This window comes from Pectinophora gossypiella, chromosome 22 (assembly GCF_024362695.1).
Source record: "Pectinophora gossypiella chromosome 22, ilPecGoss1.1, whole genome shotgun sequence".
NCBI lineage: Eukaryota > Metazoa > Arthropoda > Insecta > Lepidoptera > Gelechiidae > Pectinophora > Pectinophora gossypiella.
Genome location: NC_065425.1, coordinates 5,734,798 through 5,748,497, shown reverse-complemented (window position 1 = coordinate 5,748,497; position 13,700 = coordinate 5,734,798). Strand labels below are relative to the sequence as shown.

Sequence of the window (13,700 nt, the reverse complement as noted above, 5' to 3'; positions counted from 1 at the left end):
GGAAGCAGATGCCTGAACCGCAGAAAGAACGGCAATAGTTTTAAACGACCAATGAATCACCACACCATAGCAAACACAACATAAGCTCACGATCCGTCACAATATAAACTAAGTATCCACACCACACTGAGGTTTCTGCTAGACCAACGTGAAAGGTGGTGAGCCGTATCGCCATCTGTAATGATTAAGCCACTGTGTTAGTGAAAAAAATGGTAACACTTGTTATAGCAGAGAAAATATAGGTCGTAGTGGTAAATCCGTAGGTACATTTCGTAGTGACAGTTTTTGCTAAGAATAAAAGACAAAAGTACATACATAAGTCAATATAAAAACATTGTTGTTCTCAGTGGAGCAGCGTGGTGGAGTATGCTCCATACCCCTTCCCGTTGATTGAGGGGAGGCCTGTGCCCAGCAGTGGGACGTATATAGGCTGTTTATGTTATGTTATGTTCTCATTGTAGATTACAAAAAGGAGTTTTAACAGTAACTCATTGGTGCGTGTCCGGTACCGGGGTTTGAACTGGTGCTCCCTGATTGAGAAGCAAGCCGGTGTACCACTGGACAACAGTGACAATGAGAAAGACGAAAATCAAACCTCCCCACTTTACGAGGAGGAGGTGCCTTCACTGAGTTTTTTTTTATTAAGCGGTCCATGGCTAGAGTCATTTTTTTTTGACGTGACTTATTGTAGATTTGCTGCAGATGGCATTAACTACTTGGCCGGACAAATGGGGAGCGCTGAAGGCTCTCACCCGGTACAACGTTTAAGACAACACGCCTGAGGGTGCCCAGTTGGGCGCGAACCTCGACTCAGGGCGTCGTCTGAGAGGAAAAATATTTGAAAGAATTAATTGACCCTAGTGGGTCGATAGCGATAAGCGCTGAATGAGGGAAATCGTCGACCACGCCGGCGGGGTCGGTATCGGTGTTTGGCTAGAGTCAGATATGAAATTATATCTATCGTTCGACATTGTAGAGATTGAAATTATGTTATTTACAAATCTAAAAGTTAAATAGAAAATAAGCATTTTGTATAACCCTAATATTTGTCGTGCTTTCATAATTAAACTTAAGAAAAAACAGCCGTATAAGACCGAGGGTAAGAACAAAAAGAAAGAAGAAACGTAAATCTAGGAATAAGAAAGGAAGTGCTCGGTCTTTTTGTAAAAAGACCACCGCTACATTGTTTATTTTTTATTCTTTTAGAGTATATTTTGTTTTATAAATTAAAAGACTGCAATTTCCAGCATAGAAAAAATCTTCTTCATATTTTTGCTATCTTTACAATACACAATTCTTTATTGCACAAAGGAACATATAACACAGGAATACAAATTGGATTTGGCTTATTAATTTATCAAGAAAATTATCATTACAGACCGTTAGAAAAATAAATATTCTATTGCTCACATTAACAATAAAAGTTTTTTAACGTGACTTATTGTAGGATTTGCTTCGGATGGCATTGCCTACTTGGCTGGGAAAGTAAGAAGCGCTCAGCGCTCTCACCCGGAACAAAAATTTAAGACGACAGACTTGAGGGTGCCCAGACTGATAAACGCAAACCTCGTCCCATGGCGTTGTCCGAGAGGATATATTTGAATACAAGAGACGTGAAAACAGCTTCCGTGGCAGACAACACTAAAAAGGGGTTTTTGGGAATTACTAAATGAAACCACTAAATTAATTAACATGATTTCAAGCGAACGAAGTTGCCAGTAAACGTTTTGGTTCTAAAAATACTTTTTTCTAATTTTTTAGAATTCGTCGTGGTTTAGAGCCACTTACTACTAATTTATCGCTTTAAGTTTGCTCGAATTAATGGTACAGAGTTTAAATATGACAGTTTGGAAAATACTGATGATTTTCTGGAGGGTGGTACCAAGCACGGCCTACGCCTAATACGGGTAAATGTGTCGCTCAATTAGCACCACCTAGGGGACATGATTGGATAAACTACTGATGTTCGTCTCCAAGCCACATACCTATTAGTAGCTTGTAGGCCGTTTCAGTAAAACAAATTAGAAGTTGCGAAGATGAAGTGAGTTCAATGGCCTCCATAACAAAATATGTTAGCAATTGCGTCCCTTCAGGATCTTTGTGCTCTCGATCGCCTTCAAGCTCCTAATGAAATACCTTGTTTTCGGCAAAGGTCCTTTTGCTTCTATATTGGGAAAATTTTCCTTATCAACAACTGTTATCTACCAAGGACCTTAAGGAAATAACTGTCCAATGCCATGGGAACTTCGTGACCTCTCTTCAAATTATACGCTTAATATACTGTTATCGTGATAAGACTAGAGGGTTCTTGGTTGATCGAGGGGCGTTAAGGGGAAGGCATACAATGTAAGATAAGCCAACAATGTACATTCCAAAATTAAAAGTCTTTTTTAACTTTTTATGACAAAGAAAGGTTGAAGAAATAAATTCGATGTGGTATTTCGGTAAAGGTTTTTCTGGAAACCTTTCAAATTATTTACATCCTGATATGCTAATGATAAGAAAACCACAAAAGGAAAAACACGCAAGAAACTAAGACTTGTTGGTTGTTCTAACTTTGTAAAACATTTATCATATCGCAAATATTGTCAACGATATCGTTAAAGTCGACTAAGGGATTTATATTTTTCTAAGGCGACGTGATAGATGTCACAGCGCAGATCTTAATAATTTATTTATTTCAAAAAAATACTTCAAATAGATAACATCCAAGACAGAAGTGGTTTAGCGTATTTTTAGTAAAATCTGGAAGAGAAGCAGGGCCTTTATTTATAAATTAGGATGCCTACATGTAGGTACCTACCAAAAGTTATCGTCTTATAACATACTTTTCCATCGCTATTAGACCCTTTACACACTGCGTTTTTTTGTGGTGATACTGTCCCGATTCAATCGCAATACACCATAGAGCGATGAAGTGCAAAACGTTAACCTATATACGCACGCGCTTCTAAAATTAGCGATACAATCGCAATGTGATACTTCGTCCAAGAGCCATGTATTTCTTCCTTCTGTACTCCTGCATCCATTGATTTATTATATTCTAAATGTTACTATTGTAACTCCGCTTCTGTGTGGCTACTTACGTGGAGTCTGCAACGAAGCAAGCGCACTGAGTCGATAAAAATGATTATTGTTTAGTTGGGTAGCGATGCTGTCGCTGTTGCCAAACAGACAGAAATTAGAAATCAGAATCATTTTTATTCAACGTAATTATCATGGATAAACTTGTTGAAGGTCAATGTAACATTTTTTAATTGACATCATTTCGCAAGGTGTTATGGCTGAGGAGAAGAAATGACAAGAAACTGCAACAGCAACACATCTTTTAAAAACCAATGAGGGTATACATTACAAGTTATTTAATAACTAGAGGAACACAGTCAATACCAAACATTTTTATCATTTAGGTAGTCATTAAGACGTTTGCATTGCTTTGAACAGTAGCAGTGAATAAAGGCTAAAAAGAACACAATCATGAATTTATGTTAGTATGATCACAGTCTCCTAAACAAAACTCCACAAACACCGGACTTATTGTTTCTGGTCCGAGTTCGATCCAAAATCACAGTCCTGTATAAATCATTCATTAGTATTCACACGGCAGTCCATACTAATGGAAACGGTGCGTTGTAAAAGGTTCGTGATAAAAATCCCTAATGTGTTTGAAATTGGGAATTTTATTTCAGATTGTTACGGTCAAGTTCATCAGTTTCTTTTTAGGGTTCCTTAGCCAAATGGCAGAAACGGGACCCTTATGGATTCGTCGTGTCTGTCTGTCTGTCCGTCCGTTCATCCGTATGTCACAGCCACTTTTTTCCGAAAACTATAAGAGCTATACTGTTTAAACTTACTAAGTCGATGTATTTTGTAAACCGCATTAATATTCATGAGGGTTGCCCATACTTAAAACTGAAACACAAAAAATGTTTTTTCATAAAACCCATACTTGTGGGATATATATGAATAAGTCTTCAAAAATTATATTGTGGTTTCTAATATTATTATTTTGTTCTAAACTGAATAATTTGCGCGAGAGATTCTTTCAAAGTGGTAAAATGCGCACCCCACTCCTTATTATTACCACCCCTTATTATTAATTGTATTAAAAAGAAAACGTTTCGCCAAGTAGTAAACGTCATTGCCTACTTCAAAAAAAAGTTGTAAACCTTGTTGTTTACTGCGCTAAGTAGTACTCATGCTTTAATATCCACTACAACATTCAATCTCCTTGTTAAGTATCAACCGGAGATTGGTTAAGCTTTGTTTTATGAAGACGTTGAAAATTACGTAGTACCTGGAGACTCGTATCTTGAAGGTAGAAGAACGGAAGATGCGATGAAAGGTTCACGTACTTTAGCCAAATTCAAATTCATATTTAAATTCAAACACAGCCATATCAAAAAAGTAGAATTGTGTTATAAAGGGTGTTAATGACATCGTAACGAAAACTTTGAGGGATGACTCACCTCACTACCATAATTCTAAGTTGATATCAAGTGGAATTTTCCGTCGCAAAAGAATGGAATAGCACATAATTAAAAAAAAAACACAAAGGAACATGAATTTTCCCAGAGGAAATTCCACTTGATATCAACTCAGAATTATGGCCTGTATCGTCCCCCTTAGTATACGTTACGGTGTCACTAACACCCATACCTACTTGTATGGCTATCTGTATGTATTTGCACGGGGTGTTAGTGTCATCGTAACGAATTGAGACGGATGATTCAGCTCATTATTCTGAGTTAATATCAAGTGGAATTTCCCATCACAAAAGTATAGAATTGAAAACAATTTTAAAAAACTATAAAAATGTCATGAATTTTGCGACGGAAAATTCCACTTCATATCAACTCAGAATCATGGTCTGAATCATCCCCCTCAGTATTTGTTACGATGTCACTAACATCCAGTACATCTTTGAGAAATTCACTATTTTACAAGTGACAAATTCATCATCCCCATAGTGTTATCCCGTTCCTCACAGGTTAAAAAAAGAAAGAAACCTTTATTACATAGGAAAAAATTTAACCTACTAAGACCTGTTCTTTATAATGTTCTTTATAAATCCAAACCCCATTGTTTAACTATTATGTCTGGAACGGAATAACAAACACATCACTTTCAATTAAAGCACGTAATAAAAGCAACTTACGCAAGATAGGACAAATAAATATACAGTAAACATTAAGGCAAATTGCATTGTGCTTACCTACGCCGACTATCAAAATCGTTTCTTCGTCGTAATCGCGAATAAACGATTTTAATGCAGTGCGTTTCGAGTTTAGCCGAAACAAAAAGAAACAGATAAGACCTCGTGATTGTTTGTTTGTATTTGTTTGAAGAAAACCAGAAACACCTGGGCCGGATGTCGCCCATCCATCATCTGGGAAGCGATGGCACATCCCAACTTTTTCCATTTGTTGGCCGAATGAATTGCGTTTGTTTGCGCGTTTTACTTATTTATTTTCTCTCGAACTTTTTTGACTCTTGACTTTTTGTTTGTTTGGTATCGTGTCATGGCTCTGAGGAATGTTTTTATCTTTCTCCTTGTCGACTAGGTATATGTGCTTTGTTCGGCAATTTATTTAGGGCGACTGAATTGTTTAGACAGACCTATTTTCCAAATAAGTAAACCAAAATTTGAACATCATTAAAACACGTCTTTGAATTTGAACCTTATAAGTAATTATATTATACTCCTCGCCAGTAATGTTTAAGTACCTCGTAATAGTGGCGATCTTATTGTCATTAACCAGGCACAAATTTTCGAAACGAATTCACACTTCTAAATTCGAATTCAGTGGTTTAGAGCCCCAGCCGAGATGCGAGCCTGTGACAAAACACGCGTTTCTCGAACGCGTAATAATTCCTAATCAGCTTACACACAGTTACTAGTTCTATAATAAAGTTTGGGAGGAGATAGCAAGACATGGATGCAATTTTGATTGTCACCTATAATATAAAAATGAATCGCAAAATGTGCTGGTAAGCGCATAACTCAACAACGCTTGGACCATTTTGGCCAATTCTTTTTTTAAATGTTTGTTGAAATCCAAAAATGATTTTTATGGCGAGAAAAATACGAATGTTTGCCGGAAAAACCATAAAAAAAACCCTTTTCTTTTTCCCATACAAACGTTTTTTAACTAAAACGTACAGTCAATTTGAGCTTTATTGTTATTGTATAAAGTTCATATTGAAAACACTCACTGTTGTCTAAGCAATGTAGGTGTGTTTCTGCCACATTGCAAATCTTTTTGACAGGACGAAGCCTGTTGGGTCCACTAGTAAAATTATAAGATTGTATTCTATGCTGATAAACATTTGATTGTCAAAAGTAGAGGAAAATATATGTCGGAGTTAGTTATGAATTAAGAAGAGAAATTGATCAAATCGGAAAATAAAAAAAATTTTTAACAAAAAAAAAACCGACTTCAAACGCAAAACTAAAAAGCAATAAATAAATTTACTTCGCACAAAGTAATTAGTACGTATTTTCAATTAGTTAATTAATTTATAATTCTGAAGCCGGTGCCAAGGAAATGCTACAACGAAGTACCGATTCATATATTTTTCAATACTGATTGTTTTGTAATTTTTTGTTTGACATTGTTTTGTAATTGCTTTGATATAGGTATTAAACAATATTGTGTGTACATAGTAATTTGATATTGTAGTAGGGTTGTTGTAGCATTTACTTGGCACCGACTTCAGAATTATAAATTAATTAACTAATTGAAAATACGTACTAATTACTTTGTGCGAAGTAAATTTATTTATTGCTTTTTAGTTTTGCGTTTGAAGTCGGTTTTTTTTTTGTTAAAAATTTTATTTTATTTTACGATTTTAAGTGATGGTTAGACCGAGCAAGGATGCAGACAGACAGATTTTCTGATTTATATTCATATATAATAATATAATATATTATTAGTAGTGATCACAATTATTATTGATGAACATGTTTACACACACACACTCACACACGCGCTAACGCACACGAGCACACGCGCACGTACACACGCACACACACAGATACACGCACACACACAGACACACGCACACACACACACACACACACGCGCGCGCGCGTGCACACACACGCACACACACACACACATGTGTATGTGTACATTCACACATGTGGTTGTCAGTGGAAGCTGCTATCATACACACTCACGCATACATATAGATACAGTAGATTTCGCGTGGTTCGCTCGCTGCTAAAGCAGCTCGCGTGTCCTGTTTATTCGAAACTGTCCCTCTTCGTATGGCGGCCATCTTGTTTTTCCGCCATTTTGTTTTTTTTCACCGGCGACAGAATTTGACCAAGATTTAAATGGGTGTCGTGGAAACAAACAAAATCCAGGTGCAATAGGTTTGCCAGACCGTAGGATGTCTCCCTGATTGGGAGCAGTTTTCAAAGATGACGTTCCGATCACACCCCTATACATCATTTTTACCCCCAAGACATTTTCTGGAAAAACAAAATTTTGTATGGCGGCCATCTTGTTTTTTCGCCATTTTGTATTTTTTTCACCGGCCATTAAATTTGACCAAGATTTAAATAGGTTTCGTGAAAGAAAAATTGGTTCAGGTGTGATAGTTTCGCCAGGCCGTAGGGTGTCACCCTGATGCGGAGCAGTTTTCGAAAATCGGGAAGTATTTCCATACTTAACATGACGATCCGATCACAACCCCGATATATATTTTATATCCCGAGACATTTTCTGAAAAAACAAAATTGTGTATGGCGGCCATCTTGTTTTTCCGCCATTTTGTTTTTTTTTACGCGCTATGGAATTTGACCAAGATTTAAATAAGTGCTCTGAAAGAAATATTGGTTCACGTGCGATAGTTTTGCCAGGCCGTAGAGTATCTCTCTGATGCGGAGCAGTTTTTGGTGACCAGAAAGTATTTCCGTACTCTACATGACGTTTTGAGTAAGCGCCCCATACATTATTTTTACCCAAACGGGCTTCTTCCAAAATCGACAAAATTTTGTATGGCGGCCATCTTTTTTTTCCGCCATTTTGTTTTTTTGCACCGGCGATTGAATTTGATCAAGATTTAAATACGTTTCGTGAAAGAAAAATTGCTCCAGGTTGTATAGTTTTGCCAGGCCATAGGGTATCTCCCTGATGCTGACCAGTTTTCGAAGGTCGGGAAGTTTTCCCGAAGCCTAAAGATCGATCCGATCAATATGACTTTACAAACGCACTAGTCGCTCCTACGATTTTTGGAAATTCCCCTCGATTTCTCTGGTCTTCCATCATCAGATCCTGACTTCCTTGACATGGGACCCCCTTGGGTATATCTCCTTTCAAACAAAAAAAGAATTATCAAAATCGGTTCATATACGACGAAGATATGCCCGAACAAACATAAAAAAAAAAAAAAAAAAAAAAAAAAAAAAAATATACGGTCGAATTGAGAACCTCCTCCTTTTTTGAAGTCGGTAATGAAGTTACATCACTTCCGTCATGAAGTTGCAACGCTCCGACGGCAGGTGGCGTACGGCCAGAGCAGAGTGAAGTCGAGTCACTACAGAGTCGTCGTGTCGAGCGGACGTGTACTGCCGTTCTAGTCGGGCAGTCTACCGCGAACCATCGTCATGAGCGGACGTGTCGAATAATTACGAGGAGTGCTATAGTCGCTCACCTATAACTTGTAGGGACGTCAAGAAAGTGTGATCGGAAAAGAGCACGTGTCCCGATGATTCGGTCCGAATATAGGAACCATGGGTGGTGGAGGGCAAGTAGAGGGCGAGTAGCCCCTTCGCGCTAACGTCCTTATGCGCGCTAGATAACGAGAGACTGTGTAATCGTTACGAATACCGTGACGTTGCCGTGAGTGTGTACCTTATGCTGTGACTTTATTTAATCGTGATACAAAAACTATGTGGAAGTAAATAAAATGATTGTGATACTGATGACGGCCATTATTGTCTTCTAACGCCCACCCTCCATTCTGATGATGATGTTACGACCCGACACCCACTGTTACGACATCAGAAGCGGGATTAGTGGACTTGGATGAAGACAATGTGATGCGACGTTCACAACAAGACAATGTAAGTTTGGATTATCACAATCAGAAGAAGATTATGATGACTATCACATTCGTGTGACCACGTGATGAAGATGTAGTCTACAGCCATGCCTGAATTTGGAGATGGACCTGAATTTGAAGTGACCTGGACCTTGTTAATGATCGTCATCACTACATGCCGTGAGATATGATGGCGTGAACATCACAATATTTCCATATTGTGTGCAGTCGTGTTTGAAAATGATGGTACCTCAACTTGAAAACTGTTATTACGGTGAGTCGTTTTCATACTGGAACCTTATTGTTATTGATTTCATTGCTATGTGAATTTCCGTTTCTAATGATGAGGAAATTGTTTTTAAAAAAAAAAACAAAATTGACGAGACACATTGTGTCAATCCGTGTCAATCACACCGCGTTTTCCAATCTGTTTTCATCATCGTCAAATCTTTGTATTTTGGTCTAAAAAATATTTCGAATTGGTGTAGACACGCTTAACCTGCGTGGTTAAAGTTGTATTTTCTCACTCCAAGCAAAAAGAAATTAATCATGACATGATAATTGAGTCTCGTTAAATAACGTGTTTTGTAATCTTTTTAAACCGATTGAAAGAAAGTCATGTGAATACGATAATACAGTGAATTCTTTTGTTTCATGTCATAACTTGGTTCGGCAATTGGTGGATTGCAAGCGGGGATGAAAATGGCGCGGGCTGAGCTGTAGCCGTGTAAAGTGACGACATCATGGCAGCGCGTTGTATACCAGCCGGACTTGCTGCGCTGGTGCTGTTGAAGACCTAAACCATGTCACAAGACCAGTGGTTGATCTTTTATCGGAAATTCTTATAAGTCCCGGTGAGTCGTATCTGTTTTACCTGATTTGAATAATGGAATTTTTATTAGGTTTCAAACGAATATAGTGCAGAAAGTTCTCTTTTGTTAACTTTAATTAAATTGGAAATCGTAATGAAGTGAAGTAAACATTGCGAAGTAAAATGATTTGGATTATGATTAAATGAAATAGGCTTAAAAAAAATGCCCGAAACATTAAATCATTAGTGAGAAAATTGGAGCAAAACATTCTAAATAATGATAATACCGAATTGGTAATTGTTTAAATGCGGTAATGTTTCCTCGAGGTGTTGGTCGCTACACTGTGACTTTATGACTTGTGTGTGTGAGAGCAGGGTGCTCTGTCGTTTTGTGGTCGTGGACCATGGTGGCCATCCCGGGAGGGGATGTTGTGACTTATGACTGTTTTGTAGCGTAACCACAGTTTGGGGAGGAATATTACAGTCTGTTGTGCTTTGCAGTAGATGTGTAATAATGTTAATTGATTTAATTGAGTAATGAAAGCTATGATTGACCTGTTTCGGAGCAACTCTAATAGGAAGCTGCGCACTTGTAGTGTTCGGGGCTGCAGCCACTTTTGTGCTGCTCGTCTTAGAAACTACAGGTATGCGGTCGAAGCCTGGATGTCATGTTGACTTTGTATTTGGTCATGACATTGTACCTGAATCTAAGTCAAGTTGACCTCCGGTAGAATTAGTCGAACTGCACAAATTAGAAATTAGTGATATAAAAGAAATTGTGTAACGCATTGACCACTATTCTACCAACTAAAATGTAAAGTTTGTGTGCTAGCTGTGTTGAGATATCGTCACTTGGTGCAAGTGGCATGAGTTGCTGTCGCTCGATTTAGGTGGCAGTGACGACTGTGTTGAGATATCGTCACTTGGTGTAAGTGGCATGAGTTACTGTCGCTCGATTTAGGTGGCAGTAACGACTGTGTTGGGATATCGTCACTTGGTGTAAGTGGCATGAGTTGCTGTCGCTCGATTTAGGTGGCAGCAACGACTGTGTTGAGATATCGTCACTTGGTGTAAGTGGCATGAGTTGCTGTCGCTCGATTTAGGTGGCAGCAACGACTGTGTTGAGATATCGTCACTTGGTGTAAGTGGCATGAGTTGCTACCGCTCGATTTAGGTAGTAGTGACGCCTGGTTGTGAGATATCGTCACTTGGTGTAAGTGGCATGAGTTGCTACCGCTCGATTTAGGTGGTAGTGACGCCTGGTTGTGAGATATCGTCACTCAGTAGAGTGGCATGAGTTGCTACCGCTCGATTTAGGTGGTAGTGACGCCTGGTTTTGAGATATCGTCGCTCAGTAGAGTGGCATGAGTTACTATCGCTCGTTTAGGTGATAGTAACGACCGATGTGTAAAGAGTAATTGGATTTTCAAGTTTGGTTGTTTATAGTGTGTGAATACTGGTCAATGGTCCGTGTATTGTTAGTTGATGATTTATCATGATGTAATGTGAGCTCGTGTAGAGTCACAAGTAGAGCTCGTGTAGAGTCACAAGTAGAGCTCGTGTAGAGTCACAAGTAGAGCTCGTGTAGAGTCACAAGTAGAGCTCGTGTAGAGTCACAAGTAGAGCTCGTGTAGAGTCACAAGTAGAGCTCATGTAGAGTCACAAGTAGAGTTCGTGTAGAGTCACAAGTAGAGCTCGTGTAGAGTCACAAGTAGAGCTCGTGTAGAGTCACAAGTAGAGCTCGTGTAGAATCACAAGTAGAGCTCGTGTAGAGTCACAAGTAGAGCTCGGGCAGAGTCCTTTATAGAGTCTCGTGTTAGGTCAGGAATGACCGAGCGTACTTGGATACTGTGCTGTGGTATATTGTTTCAGATTAACACACGAGGACGTGTGTCACGCAGGATGGCCGTGTCGGAGTTAGTTATGAATTAAGAAGAGAAATTGATCAAATCGGAAAATAAAATGAAGTTACATCACTTCCGTCATGAAGTTGCAACGCTCCGACGGCAGGTGGCGTACGGCCAGAGCAGAGTGAAGTCGAGTCACTACAGAGTCGTCGTGTCGAGCGGACGTGTACTGCCGTTCTAGTCGGGCAGTCTACCGCGAACCATCGTCATGAGCGGACGTGTCGAATAATTACGAGGAGTGCTATAGTCGCTCACCTATAACTTGTAGGGACGTCAAGAAAGTGTGATCGGAAAAGAGCACGTGTCCCGATGATTCGGTCCGAATATAGGAACCATGGGTGGTGGAGGGCAAGTAGAGGGCGAGTAGCCCCTTCGCGCTAACGTCCTTATGCGCGCTAGATAACGAGAGACTGTGTAATCGTTACGAATACCGTGACGTTGCCGTGAGTGTGTACCTTATGCTGTGACTTTATTTAATCGTGATACAAAAACTATGTGGAAGTAAATAAAATGATTGTGATACTGATGACGGCCATTATTGTCTTCTAACGCCCACCCTCCATTCTGATGATGATGTTACGACCGACCCCCCACTGTTACGACATATATATGTTATAAAATTAAAGAAAGTTTTATTATAGTTCCAACAATACGATGAAAACTACAAGGTAACAAAACGAGTTAAGAAATTCACAAAGAGAAAATTAAATGAGACAAGACCGATTGGCGTCCAATATTTAAAGACTTAAAAATTCTTACAATATGCTCTTTAAGTATTCTTGAGGTCATTATGTTCGTCAAAAGAAATTTGCAAAACTTTAAAAAGGGATTCGATGTACATGATCGTGAGCTTAGTGGTAGGAACCAACTGTTAACTCTGTCGCAAAGGTTGAAAGTATCGACAAAATACCCCTGGGTAACTGGGCCGACTATACAGGGTGTTAGTGACATCGTAACGAAAACTTTCAGGGATGATTCAGACCATGATTCTGAGTTGATATCAAGTAGGATTTTCCGTCGCAAAAGTATGAAAGTGAAAATAATTTAAAAAAAAGTCAAATTTTCATGATTTTTCCGACAGGAAATTCCACATGATATCAACTGAGAATCATGGCCTGAATCATCCCCCTCAGATATTAATCAGACAGAAATTACGGGTATAAATTTAAATATAATTATTTTGTATGTACGGGAATCAAACAGGATGGTGTGTACATTATATAATTTTATGTATTTTAAAATATTGTGTTGATCAATTATCAATTAGTATTGATTAATAAATGTTATTTTATTCTAAGACATTGAAAGCCAAGTATGTGGACAAGGACAGTATCATAATACCTAATAACAACACGTGCAACTCAAATGACCTTTAATATTCCATTCCGTTTCCTACTATTATCCATTTACCATTGACTGCTGCAAACTATAGTAGCAATGGTAAGGGCAGCAACGACATAAATATTAATATATACGTCTTAACTCTCGTATTGGTTGTGAGAACAATGACCGACCACATCAACCCTGGTGTCAGGTGTTAAGTCGCTAAAGGCCCCTGACAAGAATCACGATACGAATACATACTTACTTCATCACCAATTTAGAGCCAAACTCTTATAAGTGTTGCACTCTTCATGCTACTCTTTTGGGGAAAAATAGATATATACTTAATTAAAGTACCTGCCGTAGTAGCCTAGTGGGTGGAACGCTTACCTCTCAACGTTCAGGTTGCAAGTCCGAATCCAGCACAAGCCTAAACCAATGATTGTCGAATTTCTTTTCGAATTCATGATTGGATCATATAATATTATCATCACATTCTCAGCGGTGTATTAAATCCACAAAATAAATCCACATTCCTGCGAAATGCATTTTCAGAGGTATGTGACCTAACCTGTATTGAGCTGGTTTTCCCTTGGCGGGTTGTA

At 38.6% G+C, this 13,700-nt stretch overlaps 1 long non-coding RNA gene across 1 annotated transcript; it reads left to right on the top strand.

Annotated features, from left to right (window-relative positions):
* The first annotated feature begins 8,488 nt into the window (after positions 1 to 8,488).
* On the top strand, positions 8,489 to 12,358 carry LOC126377272 (uncharacterized). The gene is made up of 3 exons (XR_007567806.1): positions 8,489 to 10,755; positions 10,898 to 11,039; positions 11,112 to 12,358. It is a non-coding gene; the product is annotated as an uncharacterized LOC126377272 (long non-coding RNA).
* Positions 12,359 to 13,700: the final 1,342 nt, after the last annotated feature.